General features: G+C 39.8%; 1 pseudogene; it reads right to left on the minus strand.

The window, feature by feature from the left end:
• Positions 1 to 393: 393 nt before the first annotated feature.
• The window catches only part of LOC136702028 (plasminogen-like), a 34,185-nt pseudogene continuing 18,941 nt past the window's right edge, over positions 394 to 15,637 (minus strand).

Consider the following 15,637-nt stretch of genomic DNA (forward strand, 5'->3'; position numbering starts at 1 on the left):
ATAGCGGTAGCTCTACAGTCAGACCGTCCAATCCGAAGATATTAGGCTACTTCACCACGCCCCCTTCTCACTCAAGTGAACAAAATGGAGTAGGGGAGGGTGACGTGCTGCTCGCTAACATCTTTCCCACCAGTTCTTTATTCTGTAGCATGTAAATCTGTTTCCAGAATAGCCTCAATTCCCTACAAGGATTACATGGAGGACCTTTATTTTATATTCTATTGTGTGTTGATAGGTGTAAAGTTTGTATTCTGTGGACTATGTATTGGTCAAGTGGAGTGTTTGTGATAGTTATAAAATTACAAATATGAACATTGACCTGTTTTTGTGATGCATTCAGAGCAAATAAAAACATTGCAGAAGATAAGTGTTTCTTCATGTTTAATTGCTTCTTCTCTTGGGAAATTCACTAGAAATATCATTGTTGTTACTGTCATTAACTAGAATGCAGATTTCAGACATCATTATCATCATTAGACTTTAATAAATAAACTACAGAGAAACAGAAGACTAGGGTTCAGTTCTCTGCTTAGACAAGCACACCTTGTCACTCCAGCAAGGGTCCTCAGGCAAGACTCTTAACACTACATTAGCCTACATCTGTAAAATGAGGAGAAACATGAAGCACCCTGGATAACATTGTCTGCCAAATTCCGTGAAGGTATCAAACTGTTCACTTAGGGGGAAACATAGATGTCTGTGTGTCGATGTGCACTCAACGACCTGCTTTAATCGATTTTTCAATCCAGTCAACAAACTTGGAGACTCTGGTAGTAGTATATATCCTACACCTTCTGTCAAACACCTCTGTGAATGATTTATGACCCCTTGATTTATGACCCCTGATTTATGACCCAGGTGACAGGTCAGTACAGGATGTCCTTATATGGGCTTCCCCTCACACCTACACCCCACCCCTGACACCCTCACCCCCCAACATATTGGGGGTGTGTTGTGTTTGCATGTGTTATTTAAAATGACCCTGTGGATTTCTATGGCTAAACGCTTTTTAAAATGTCTACAGTGTGTGTAAATCAGTCTCTTTTAAGAGAATCTGCAGTTACACCAACTATTAGTTCTGAAACCAACGTTGCTTTTGCGCCAAGGAAGAAACGGCGTGGTAAAGCATTTGGTAGCAGCCCTCGCGAATATTTTAGGGATGTTAAAATTAACCTGTTTGATTCTCGGGCTTATGACGTTTGTGGGATGGTCAAAAGTGGATCAACGCCTTCCAGTGATGTCTGTTAAAAGAAACATAAGCCGACACTGAAACCACACGAAGTCAAGAAACGAACAACACGCAAGCCATCATGTTTGAGGACATTCTTCCAGCAGACTATCCCGACACCCGTGGACCTATGTGGTGTGGAAATTATCGACTGTCAGACATTGAATATACGCCGATTGACACGGGTAATGGGCTTGTAAACTACAGCTATGGTGAATCGACGGCGGTTGCCAAAGCGGTATCAGACAACAGTTTGTTGGGTCAATATGGTGATGATCTCAGTTGTGTGGACATTGCGAACCCGCATGTTTTTCGACAAGACCCGGTGGATGATTTGGCAACGTTGATGGCTAGACAACTGACAATCGCTGAAGCTCCTGAAGACAACGCTATATCTGCTCCGATTGATGTGGTGGACGGGCAAGTAAGCTCTACGGCGCTAAAACTGATAAAGTCCACTGTCGTTGTAATCCTACAACACATCATAAACAACAAGCTGAAGGAAACATGTCTTGGTTGTGAAGTGGATCACCCTAGTCAACTTCGACATTCGTGTCTGTTTGAACCTGATATCTTCTTTTTTGAAAAATACTATAAAGATATAACAAGGACATTGTTCACGCCTGCCTTAAAACAGGCCATAGCTGGGCTTCTAAAGTGTTTTGGAATAGAACTACCCCTTCTAAAAATTCAAGGATGTGTTGAAACAGTCGTCTGTGAATTACAATGCGAGCCGTACATTGTGGAAAAGCTGCAGGAACTAAGAGAAAGCCTGATTGATCAAACCTCTGAACGGTTTGTCAGCGATGCCGTTGACTGTTGGGAAGGTGATTCAAAGACTTGCAGAGCTGTTTAAGTGAAAATGGGGATAGTTTGCGGACACCAAAGTCTGTCAAAGCGTGTGCTGAAACACCGTGTGAACTGCGAATTGACACGTTTGTTGTATAAATGTATTGACGATAGTGTGGATGATTTTACACTCGTTAATAGTGTGTATGATGTCAATGTTAAACGTTTACAAAATTTCAAGAACCAAATGAATATTGTTAAATCAACATCGCATGATTGGTGTCATTTGACACAGTTATGTATAGATTCTGATGAAACAACCCTTGTGACTATTAGTAAATTACTGTCTCTCATGCCTAAGAGTGAAAATGTGGTAAAAATTGGTTATGTGCTTTGTCTATGTACATATATAATAGACATTTGTGTGATAAAACTTTCAACAAAGAAACCAATTGATGTTCGTAAAGTGATTGAAACATTTGTTGAATATCTAGTTGAGAAAAATGTAGATGTGTGTGCAAACTTTTTAGATTTCATCGATGCATTGTGAATAAAACAGTCAAACAAACAAATCTGGGGTCATTATTTTCAACAATGTCATCTATCGACACATCAAATCTTATGAGAACGGTATATTACACGCCGTCTAATTCTGGTTCATTAGGCGGTAAAAATCGTTTGAAACGGGGTGTTTTAGAGAATACAGGATTGTGTCTGTCTGATCAACAGGTTTCAGACTGGTTATCTGGAGAGGATGCATACACACTCCACAAACCCATACGACATAATTACAAAAGAAACCGGGTTATAGTATATGGCATTGACGCTCAATTCCAAGCTGATCTTGTTGATATGAGTGCGTATTCTAGGGAAAATGACGGATATAAATATATGTTGACATGTATTGACGTGTTCAGCAAATATGCGTGGGCTCGACTGTTAAAAAATAAGTCTGGTATAGAAGTCTCAAAGGCATTTGCGAACATATTAGAAGAAGGCAGAGTTCCTCAAAAGTTACAGACTGACAGGGGTAAAGAGTTTTTCAACAAACATTTTCAAAATTTAGTATCAAAAAACAAAATCACACATTTTGCTACAGGTAGTGAGCTAAAAGCCAGTGTCATAGAGCGGTTTAATAGAACGCTAAAAAGTCGTATGTGGCGTTATCTAACAGCTGTAAACTCCAAAAGGTACATTGATGTTTTACAAGATATTATGAGCGGTTACAATAATAGTTACCACCGTAGTATCAAAACCAAGCCAGCTGATGTGACGAAAGAAAACGAATCTAGCGTGTTTAAAACGCTGTATGGTGTGAGAAACAAATTAGACAAGAAAACCATATTTAAGTACAAGACTGGTGACGTTGTGCGTATTTCTAAAGTCAGGGGTCCGTTTACAAAGGGGTATGAGGAGAACTATACACAGGAGTTTTTCACTATATCAGACTGTATCCGACGACAACCACCCGTTTATAAATTGAAAGATTATGACGGTGACATTATACACGGCCGTTTCTATGAAGAAGAGTTGCAAAAAATACGCATGTCTACAGAAAAAGCATTCAAAGTTGAAAAAATTTTGGATAAAAAAAAACAGGGTAAAAAAACAATGGTTTTAGTGAAATGGTTAGGTTGGCCGTCAAAATTTAACAGCTGGGTTCCTGAAAATGATGTTGTGGACATACAAAGGCCTTAAAAGGTGTTGTACTTTGTGAACTAGTTCATTTACATCAAAGGACAAATATGGGGGACAATGGTTTTTGCGTCACACTGCCGAGCAATTCGTCTATGTCGGTATACCCCGATAATCAAATTTCTAATTATAGAACAAAACTAGCGAAACCAATCGATCTAAAAGGTGACTGGGAAGTAGGGGTGATAGAGTTTCAATACCCACGAACGTGGACAACCTTTTGTGAGATAGATGCCACATTTAGCGTCATTGATAAAAAATCGGGCAAAACAACACAAATAACACTACCTACAGGGTATTATAACCATATACCGGCATTAGTTGCTGAGATTAATATCCATCTAGCAGACCATTCAATAGGTCTTGTTTATGACCAAATAAGTCACAGGTTATTTATTAAGACGTTATCTGATATCGGTTTGATATTTAATGGTAAACTAGCCATCATCTTGGGTTTTAAACCGGGTGTGATACTAGAGTGTGTAGTTAAAACAAATGACCCGGATGTCGTACAGAAAGAGTACGCGCCACACCCTGTCGACATCTATGGTGGTTTCTACTCAATGTTTGTTTACACAGACATTGTTGATTACCAATTAATTGGTGACAGTTTTGTACCTCTGTTGAGATGTGTACATATATCAGGGAACAACCATGATATTGTCACAGTTAGATACAGTAAGCCACACTACGTGTCGACAACAAAATCACAGATAAACGATATCGCTATAGAAGTGAAAACCGATCAGAACCAGCACGTAAATTTTTCTTATGGGAAAGTGGTTGTAAAGCTACACTTTAGACCTGTAAAACAAGGAATTAGGTTTTGAAAATGGAATCTTTCAACAGACTGGCCATGGATCCTGAACGTTACGTTTCTTACTATCAAAGTCAGGCCGGAGGCCACATGCCCGGCTATACAGGTAGCCCAACAATGTATGGCGCGGGATTTGGTGGGATTTTTAGAAATTTATTCAGAATGGCTATACCGTTGTTCAAGAAGGGTTTTAATATAGCCAAACCACATCTAAAAACAGCTGCTAAAAACATTGTAAGCGATGTTGTCAGTAACGGTCTGACGCGTATGATGGCACACAATCAAGATGGGTCGGGTATGTTGGTGATGGCTCGAAAATCTGTGAAACGACCCCCTGGTAAGAGGCGTGGCCGTCCTGCTAAGAAAACCAAGCTTGAGATGAAAAAACACATAGTGTCAAAAAGAAAGCGTAAGGGGAAGCAGACAACAACATCGACCTGTAGGAAACCTGTTAAAACCATTTTCTGATCATGGCTCTACTTCATCGCATGTCTGAGGAGTGTATTAAATCAGAACTGGACTTGTTTACAGTACCTTTAACACAAACCGCTATTGAGAAAAACACTTATGTCGAAATTCCGCCGCTGTCAGCAATATCCGACACTGCCCCACTGGAGTTTTTCATAGCCGGCCATGGTGAAGATTATATGGATCTAAATAACACACTATTATACCTTCGTCTTAAAATCACAAAACCTGACGGAAGCGACATTGATGACGGAGCCGCTGTGGGGTTGATAAACTATCCTGGAGCTACAATATTTTCACAGGTCGACGTGTCCCTAGGAGACAGGCTGGTATCACAGAGTTCAAGTACCTACCCATACCGTAGCATGATAGAATGTCTCGCCAACTATGGTCGGGACACCCTGGAAACTGTCTTCTCTGCAGGCCTCTTTTATCTGGACACTGCAGGGCATATGGATGAAACAAACCCCGCAAGGAACAATCGCGGTTTGGCAAAGAGGGCCGCATTTACAAACGCTAGTAATGTGGTAGAACTGCTGACCCCGATTCATAGCGACATATTTTTTCAGGAGAAATTGATGCTTAACGGTGTTGATATAAAAATTCGCATGACACTTAATAAGGATGATTTCTGTCTAATGCGGCATGACGCGTTAGCATACAAAGTGAATATTCTCTCTGCATCGTTATTTGTCAAAAAAGTATCTGTGTCACCAGCTGTAAGGTTGGGTCATGCCCAGACATTGTTGTCAACAACGGCTAAATACCCCATTGACCGAGTGTGTCTAAAAAATTTTTCCATACCTGCTGGAACACGTGTTTCTAACCAAGAAAATTTGTTCTTGGGGACTCTACCTAAGTCTATGATAATAGCCATGGTTGATAATGATGCATTCACAGGCGCCTATAATAAAAACCCCTTCGCGTTTAAACATTACAACTTGGAGTTTCTTGCGGTCTATTTAGACGGCCAACAATTTCCAGCCAAACCACACCAACCCGATTTCCACACTGGTTCCGCCGTGCGCGAATTCTTCCAGTTAGCGCTTGCATCTGGAAGACATCTGAAAAACCAGGCATTGCCAATTGATAGGCAGGATTTCCTACAGGGCTACACTCTGTATGCGTTTAACCTCACACCTGATGAAGAATGCGGTCAACACGTGTCTTTGGTCAAATCAGGTAATATTAGACTGGAGGTCCGTTTCAGACAGCCGCTCCCGCATACTGTAAATTTGGTTGTGTATGCTGTTTTTGACAGCATCATTGAAATCTCTAACCGAAGACAAGTTTTAGTGGATTATTACTAATGAATACGTTGGAGCTGTCTGCTGTAATGGACAAAGTGGCTGTTAACACACATTTTCTCGGTGTGTTAGCATGTGACCAATTACCAACAAATGGTATATGGAAATTACCTGTGACGGCTATTGTCAATACACACTCATCTGATCTTCCTGGCGAACACTGGCTTGCTATCTACATAAGTGAAGACCGTGTCGGGTGTTTTTTTGACAGTTTTGGAAATGCACCTACCTATGACAAGTTCCCTAAAATTATTAGTGATTTCCTTAAAACAACATGCACGACTTTGAGGTATTCTACCAGACAAGTTCAAGATTTTACATCAACCACATGCGGTCAACATTGTGTGTTTTTTCTATACCACATGGTTAGACTGTGTAATTATGAAGAAGTGATGTCAAAATATGGTTTTAATTTAACTAAAAATGACAATATGGTTTCAACCTTTGTGAAACATTTGTATCCGTGTGTTTGTAAGAACAGGTCGTTTATTTGTATACAACATGTTCAAAAAGGAGAGATGTTTATTGTATAACCCTGTGTAGTGTAAAGCTGACGAATAAAAACACTGATTTTCAAAAAGATTTTCAACTCTGGTTCGTTTATTTACAAATATACATGTAACAATAATAAAACAACAAATGACAGTTTTTCAAACATTGTGAAAAATATTCAAAACAATCAAGTAAACAAAACAATCACACATCAGATAAAATAAAAATAAAATATATAACAGTTAGAAGTTTAACCAAACACTTCTGTCTAAAACGGGGGAGAGAAATCTGGGGTGTTCAACACTCTTAACAGACGATTGCAAAGTGTCTTTCACTGGTGTAGCATAATCAGCAGACTTTTTATTTTTTAACAAATTAATTTTTTGTCTGACAAACTTATTTGGTATGGTAGAAAGAGGTATGTTTAAAACAGCAAAAGCCTCTAGAAACTCGCTCCACCCCCGAGGTCTACGATCATCGCTAACACGGTGTGCGGTGGTGATGCTTTTCACCAAGTCCAGAATATGTGACCCTGGGATCGTACGTCCATTTAAGACAAATTCTCCTAATTCATTCCAGGAAGACACATCTTTTGATTTAGACATTGTATCTAAAACATACTGAACATTCTGTCTGCTTCGCGAAGATACATTTCTAAGAACATCATCGGTTATGGAATGTTTGTTACCAGTCTGATCGACAACATTTATTTCCTTATTAACAGTATCCGCAGGCGGCAATGACAATGTTAAAGTATTGGTCTCCATATCACCATGTTTAGCGATGGTTAAATATCTCTGTAACACGGATGTATAAAGTTTGGCCTTCTCGTGGGGGTCGAGATCCCTCCTGGCCAAAATATCTCTGATCGACACGTCCAAATCATTTTCTACAATTTGTCTGACAGCGCCCCGACTGTTATCACTCTTTAACTTATCCAACTGGTGCTGAGGTACCAAAAATAATTTTTCAGCGTACTCCATGTCTTCAGTTTATCTCCCTGCTATCAAGCTTGCTATAAATGGTAAAGCAACGCTTAACAATGGTAAAAGAAAGCCGCCTTTCTGATTAATTATTTTCTTTTTCCGTGAAACACCAACCTTTTTATTTGCGATAAATTTAATTTCAGACTTCTTCTTCTTTAACTCACGATATTGTGTTGATGTGAGAGGCACGGTGCCATTAAGAACATTAAGGGCAACCTCGCACAGAGTTAAGATAAGTTCATTAGACGCCGTTTGTAAAATAACACGTCTCTGTGCTGGTGTGGCTTTAAATAAAAGTTTAAGAAGCGGCAGGTTTCTATATAGTCTGTCCGACATACTGATCTATCTGCGTATTTTCGGAATGTAAACAACAGGCGTGTTTGAAAGCAGATCTGTTCTGAGACGAAAATTTTCAGGAGTCTTAGCTTTATAATCAATTAAAAGGTGACCGAAGGGCTTGCTAACAGCGTTTTGAAAACATTCCATGAAAAATTTGGTGTTGCCGGGGTACATCTGTCTACCTAATACACAAACCTGATTGTTGTCTCTAGGATTTTTAAATAATATGAGATAGTTTGTGTTCAAACTAATTGTCCTACTAGACTTTCCTTGAAAAAACAAATTTTGCATTAAGTAAATGGCACTTAAATTTCTGTGATGTACATACTGTGTAAACACCTTTTCCACTTCGGCATTATTGCTGGCATCTTTCATAACATCATCAATTATTAACAAATTATTTCTGTTAAGCGGTAAAAGTGTGTCGTCACATAGCGACGTTGGTATCCCTTGAACAAAAATAATATTTCTTATCTTTAACATTTCATCATAAAGGGGTTGCCAGCAGTCATAAATGTATACTATATTTTCTATTTTATTTGAAATCAACTCATCAGAACGCTCAATCAACTGTTTTACAAAAAAAGTTTTTCCGGAATTTGATGGTCCGCTTATTACACACGAAAATGGGTGTTGTAATCTAAAATCAAACCCGTCAACATCTATCACACCTCGACCGTCTTTAGTACCCATAAGGAAGTGTTGAAAAATCAGGCAACAGGACACGTTTGTTGTACACAACTTTAAACCGCTTCACTACTGATTTGTTTTTCAGCGTGAGGTTCTTTTTATTTCTCACAATGCCGTCAGCGCGAGCAAGTATGTGTCGGCTAGTATCGCGATTTGTCACATAATTATCAACAAGGTCAATAAGTGTGTCGAGTCTAATAACTTTTGAGTTTTCAGAATTTAGCGTAATGCCCTTTGCTTTCATGCATGTTTTACCGCCAGCTGTAAGATAACCGTACGTCTTAGGACCTCCCGAGCAGAACTCTGTAATGTAATCACCACCACCAATCTCGTCTGTCAAATCGCCTAAATAAGGCCCCAGAGGGGGTTCCCAATCACCTTCACGAGAAACAAAAATAACACTGTCAGTGTCGCTATACAACAACCTGTCTCCCAATTTATCCATTAGATTATACAATTCTAAACGAGCGTGAGCTGTTGTAAATGCGCCGAGGAATACATTAATATCGCGTGTTGGACAGCTGTCTCCAGCCGAATAGCACCACTGAATCAATGCTGCGGTGTCGGACACAAATGAAAAGTGTTTAACCTCATAGCCGTCACCAAAGATGTGTTGTGAAAACTGTTCAGGGTCCGTTAACACTTCAGACACGGGCAGGTTTTCCCTCATTGAAAAACGCCCCCACAAACTGTTTAACAACAATTTGTTAATAGAACGACGCGCCTGGTTAAGGCATATCTTGTCAGGATTCAGTTGGATATTTTCCTTTTCAAAATAATCCCTGATGTATTCGGCCCTCTCTTCCTCTGTGACATCATGTGCTGGATAACCACTGGCCTCCTGCTTGTACTGTAAAAACGTCTTTACATACTCGCAGAACAACGTCTCTGAACTGTCTGGGAAATGCCAAACTTCGTGGATTTTTGCAACTACATACCCTTTCTCAACAGCCTTCACTAGTTCAATACTGACCCATGACCCCGTTATAGATCTCTCTTCATCACTATGCATACACGAACGCAACTGGTTTTCGTGCCCGGCACATGTGCGGCACAGCGGGAACATTAACTTTCCATTACAACGATATGGTAAAACAGGGTGGAGGAGTTTTCTTGGCGGATATACTGTTGCCTTGACTAGACCATAGTAATCCTCAAGAGGTTGAAAGTCTTTGAAAAATATTTGGGGGTGCCCTACCGGGTATTTCTTCCGGGCCTGGCAGAATGGGTACAAGCTAGTGAAGTCCAAATATCTAATCTTCTCACCCTCCTTTGCTTTGTAATACAAATTATACGCATTTGTTCGACCACCAAAAAGTGCGTCTCTTGGTTTGAGCCTTTCAGGAGCTGTGTAATTAGAAATGAACGTGGCAACATCCAAATCATCCCTCTTAGCAGATGCCCACTGACATTCCCACATCACTTCAACTTCTAGACCATATGCACGAACAAGCGTCTCCACCTTGGTATCAAACCGCATTCGCAAATCACCATACAAGACCTTTGACATAGGATGGCACTGGTTCGGGTTGTAACGACATTCATGACCATGATGCATGCAACCATTAAATTCTAAAGCTTTTCGCACACCATCTTTTTCATAATAACCATCCACATAATATGCGCCAAACTTCATTTCCCCGTGAGTTAAAGCGTGGTGCACATCAACATCTCTTACATGCTTAACATACTCAAACCATTCAATAGAGACGTTAGAGAATGTCTTGTGCTGGTTAATGTATGCGTTGTTGTGTGTCAGCGCCAGCGTGTCTTTTGGTAGAAAATGTGTTTTGTATACTGCCATACAACATGATGCTAATGTCGTATAATTAAACGGGTCTAGCTTTGTGCACTGAATGAATTCTTCGCGATACTTGATACATGCTTCGCGCAGTAAAACAACGTCGTTCCTGCCGTAAACATACAACTCCTTTTGGAAGTCAAAAACACCGTTTGAGACTGTGTCGTACCATTCGTCAAACTCTTTTTTGTCTTTGTCGTTCATAGTGTCATAACCATAAAAACCCTTTTCAGGGTATGGCCCCACATAGTTCTCATTTTGTTTTAAATTGAATTTGTGTGGGAAATGTCCTTTCTCGGAGCATGTTAGATTTAAGGCTGATGTTGTTTTAGCCAAACGCATTGGAATGAATGAATATGAGTCTATGTAACGTTGTTTGTATGTTTCATCATACATGGAGATCAGTCTACACCCCATCATGGTGATTTTGACAGCGACACCCACACTAGAAAAATATTCCAATAATAGAAAATTGTCAAAACCGGCCGCATTGTGTGCTAACCATGTGTACCCTTGATATTTGAGCTGTCTAAACTTTCTCATAAGCCTTTCTATGCAGTCAGACCCTTCTGCAGTGAATTCTGTACCATCATATGTAATAGCGCAGACAAAATTAGCTTCATGCTTTCCATTTTCAAAGCGTGTCTCAAAGTCGAAAAAGATGTAGGAATTACTGGGTTCTTTTATTTTGATCGGCTGTATGTAACATTCATGTGTGGTGTCCGATATTAAATCTTCACCATGGCCGGCTATGAAAAACTCCAGTGGGGCAGTGTCGGATATTGCTGACAGCGGCGGAATTTCGACATAAGTGTTTTTCTCAATAGCGGTTTGTGTTAAAGGTACTGTAAACAAGTCCAGTTCTGATTTAATACACTCCTCAGACATGCGATGAAGTAGAGCCATGATCAGAAAATGGTTTTAACAGGTTTCCTACAGGTCGATGTTGTTGTCTGCTTCCCCTTACGCTTTCTTTTTGACACTATGTGTTTTTTCATCTCAAGCTTGGTTTTCTTAGCAGGACGGCCACGCCTCTTACCAGGGGGTCGTTTCACAGATTTTCGAGCCATCACCAACATACCCGACCCATCTTGATTGTGTGCCATCATACGCGTCAGACCGTTACTGACAACATCGCTTACAATGTTTTTAGCAGCTGTTTTTAGATGTGGTTTGGCTATATTAAAACCCTTCTTGAACAACGGTATAGCCATTCTGAATAAATTTCTAAAAATCCCACCAAATCCCGCGCCATACATTGTTGGGCTACCTGTATAGCCGGGCATGTGGCCTCCGGCCTGACTTTGATAGTAAGAAACGTAACGTTCAGGATCCATGGCCAGTCTGTTGAAAGATTCCATTTTCAAAACCTAATTCCTTGTTTTACAGGTCTAAAGTGTAGCTTTACAACCACTTTCCCATAAGAAAAATTTACGTGCTGGTTCTGATCGGTTTTCACTTCTATAGCGATATCGTTTATCTGTGATTTTGTTGTCGACACGTAGTGTGGCTTACTGTATCTAACTGTGACAATATCATGGTTGTTCCCTGATATATGTACACATCTCAACAGAGGTACAAAACTGTCACCAATTAATTGGTAATCAACAATGTCTGTGTAAACAAACATTGAGTAGAAACCACCATAGATGTCGACAGGGTGTGGCGCGTACTCTTTCTGTACGACATCCGGGTCATTTGTTTTAACTACACACTCTAGTATCACACCCGGTTTAAAACCCAAGATGATGGCTAGTTTACCATTAAATATCAAACCGATATCAGATAACGTCTTAATAAATAACCTGTGACTTATTTGGTCATAAACAAGACCTATTGAATGGTCTGCTAGATGGATATTAATCTCAGCAACTAATGCCGGTATATGGTTATAATACCCTGTAGGTAGTGTTATTTGTGTTGTTTTGCCCGATTTTTTATCAATGACGCTAAATGTGGCATCTATCTCACAAAAGGTTGTCCACGTTCGTGGGTATTGAAACTCTATCACCCCTACTTCCCAGTCACCTTTTAGATCGATTGGTTTCGCTAGTTTTGTTCTATAATTAGAAATTTGATTATCGGGGTATACCGACATAGACGAATTGCTCGGCAGTGTGACGCAAAAACCATTGTCCCCCATATTTGTCCTTTGATGTAAATGAACTAGTTCACAAAGTACAACACCTTTTAAGGCCTTTGTATGTCCACAACATCATTTTCAGGAACCCAGCTGTTAAATTTTGACGGCCAACCTAACCATTTCACTAAAACCATTGTTTTTTTACCCTGTTTTTTTTTATCCAAAATTTTTTCAACTTTGAATGCTTTTTCTGTAGACATGCGTATTTTTTGCAACTCTTCTTCATAGAAACGGCCGTGTATAATGTCACCGTCATAATCTTTCAATTTATAAACGGGTGGTTGTCGTCGGATACAGTCTGATATAGTGAAAAACTCCTGTGTATAGTTCTCCTCATACCCCTTTGTAAACGGACCCCTGACTTTAGAAATACGCACAACGTCACCAGTCTTGTACTTAAATATGGTTTTCTTGTCTAATTTGTTTCTCACACCATACAGCGTTTTAAACACGCTAGATTCGTTTTCTTTCGTCACATCAGCTGGCTTGGTTTTGATACTACGGTGGTAACTATTATTGTAACCGCTCATAATATCTTGTAAAACATCAATGTACCTTTTGGAGTTTACAGCTGTTAGATAACGCCACATACGACTTTTTAGCGTTCTATTAAACCGCTCTATGACACTGGCTTTTAGCTCACTACCTGTAGCAAAATGTGTGATTTTGTTTTTTGATACTAAATTTTGAAAATGTTTGTTGAAAAACTCTTTACCCCTGTCAGTCTGTAACTTTTGAGGAACTCTGCCTTCTTCTAATATGTTCGCAAATGCCTTTGAGACTTCTATACCAGACTTATTTTTTAACAGTCGAGCCCACGCATATTTGCTGAACACGTCAATACATGTCAACATATATTTATATCCGTCATTTTCCCTAGAATACGCACTCATATCAACAAGATCAGCTTGGAATTGAGCGTCAATGCCATATACTATAACCCGGTTTCTTTTGTAATTATGTCGTATGGGTTTGTGGAGTGTGTATGCATCCTCTCCAGATAACCAGTCTGAAACCTGTTGATCAGACAGACACAATCCTGTATTCTCTAAAACACCCCGTTTCAAACGATTTTTACCGCCTAATGAACCAGAATTAGACGGCGTGTAATATACCGTTCTCATAAGATTTGATGTGTCGATAGATGACATTGTTGAAAATAATGACCCCAGATTTGTTTGTTTGACTGTTTTATTCACAATGCATCGATGAAATCTAAAAAGTTTGCACACACATCTACATTTTTCTCAACTAGATATTCAACAAATGTTTCAATCACTTTACGAACATCAATTGGTTTCTTTGTTGAAAGTTTTATCACACAAATGTCTATTATATATGTACATAGACAAAGCACATAACCAATTTTTACCACATTTTCACTCTTAGGCATGAGAGACAGTAATTTACTAATAGTCACAAGGGTTGTTTCATCAGAATCTATACATAACTGTGTCAAATGACACCAATCATGCGATGTTGATTTAACAATATTCATTTGGTTCTTGAAATTTTGTAAACGTTTAACATTGACATCATACACACTATTAACGAGTGTAAAATCATCCACACTATCGTCAATACATTTATACAACAAACGTGTCAATTCGCAGTTCACACGGTGTTTCAGCACACGCTTTGACAGACTTTGGTGTCCGCAAACTATCCCCATTTTCACTTAAACAGCTCTGCAAGTCTTTGAATCACCTTCCCAACAGTCAACGGCATCGCTGACAAACCGTTCAGAGGTTTGATCAATCAGGCTTTCTCTTAGTTCCTGCAGCTTTTCCACAATGTACGGCTCGCATTGTAATTCACAGACGACTGTTTCAACACATCCTTGAATTTTTAGAAGGGGTAGTTCTATTCCAAAACACTTTAGAAGCCCAGCTATGGCCTGTTTTAAGGCAGGCGTGAACAATGTCCTTGTTATATCTTTATAGTATTTTTCAAAAAAGAAGATATCAGGTTCAAACAGACACGAATGTCGAAGTTGACTAGGGTGATCCACTTCACAACCAAGACATGTTTCCTTCAGCTTGTTGTTTATGATGTGTTGTAGGATTACAACGACAGTGGACTTTATCAGTTTTAGCGCCGTAGAGCTTACTTGCCCGTCCACCACATCAATCGGAGCAGATATAGCGTTGTCTTCAGGAGCTTCAGCGATTGTCAGTTGTCTAGCCATCAACGTTGCCAAATCATCCACCGGGTCTTGTCGAAAAACATGCGGGTTCGCAATGTCCACACAACTGAGATCATCACCATATTGACCCAACAAACTGTTGTCTGATACCGCTTTGGCAACCGCCGTCGATTCACCATAGCTGTAGTTTACAAGCCCATGACCCGTGTCAATCGGCGTATATTCAATGTCTGACAGTCGATAATTTCCACACCACATAGGTCCACGGGTGTCGGGATAGTCTGCTGGAAGAATGTCCTCAAACATGATGGCTTGCGTGTTGTTCGTTTCTTGACTTCGTGTGGTTTCAGTGTCGGCTTATGTTTCTTTTAACAGACATCACTGGAAGGCGTTGATCCACTTTTGACCATCCCACAAACGTCATAAGCCCGAGAATCAAACAGGTTAATTTTAACATCCCTAAAATATTCGCGAGGGCTGCTACCAAATGCTTTACCACGCCGTTTCTTCCTTGGCGCAAAAGCAACGTTGGTTTCAGAACTAATAGTTGGTGTAACTGCAGATTCTCTTAAAAGAGACTGATTTACACACACTGTAGACATTTTAAAAAGCGTTTAGCCATAGAAATCCACAGGGTCATTTTAAATAACACATGCAAACACAACACACCCCCAATATGTTGGGGGGTGAGGGTGTCAGGGGTGGGGTGTAGGTGTGAGGGGAAGCCCATATAAGG

This window comes from Hoplias malabaricus, chromosome 7 (genome assembly GCF_029633855.1).
Source record: "Hoplias malabaricus isolate fHopMal1 chromosome 7, fHopMal1.hap1, whole genome shotgun sequence".
Taxonomy (NCBI): domain Eukaryota; kingdom Metazoa; phylum Chordata; class Actinopteri; order Characiformes; family Erythrinidae; genus Hoplias; species Hoplias malabaricus.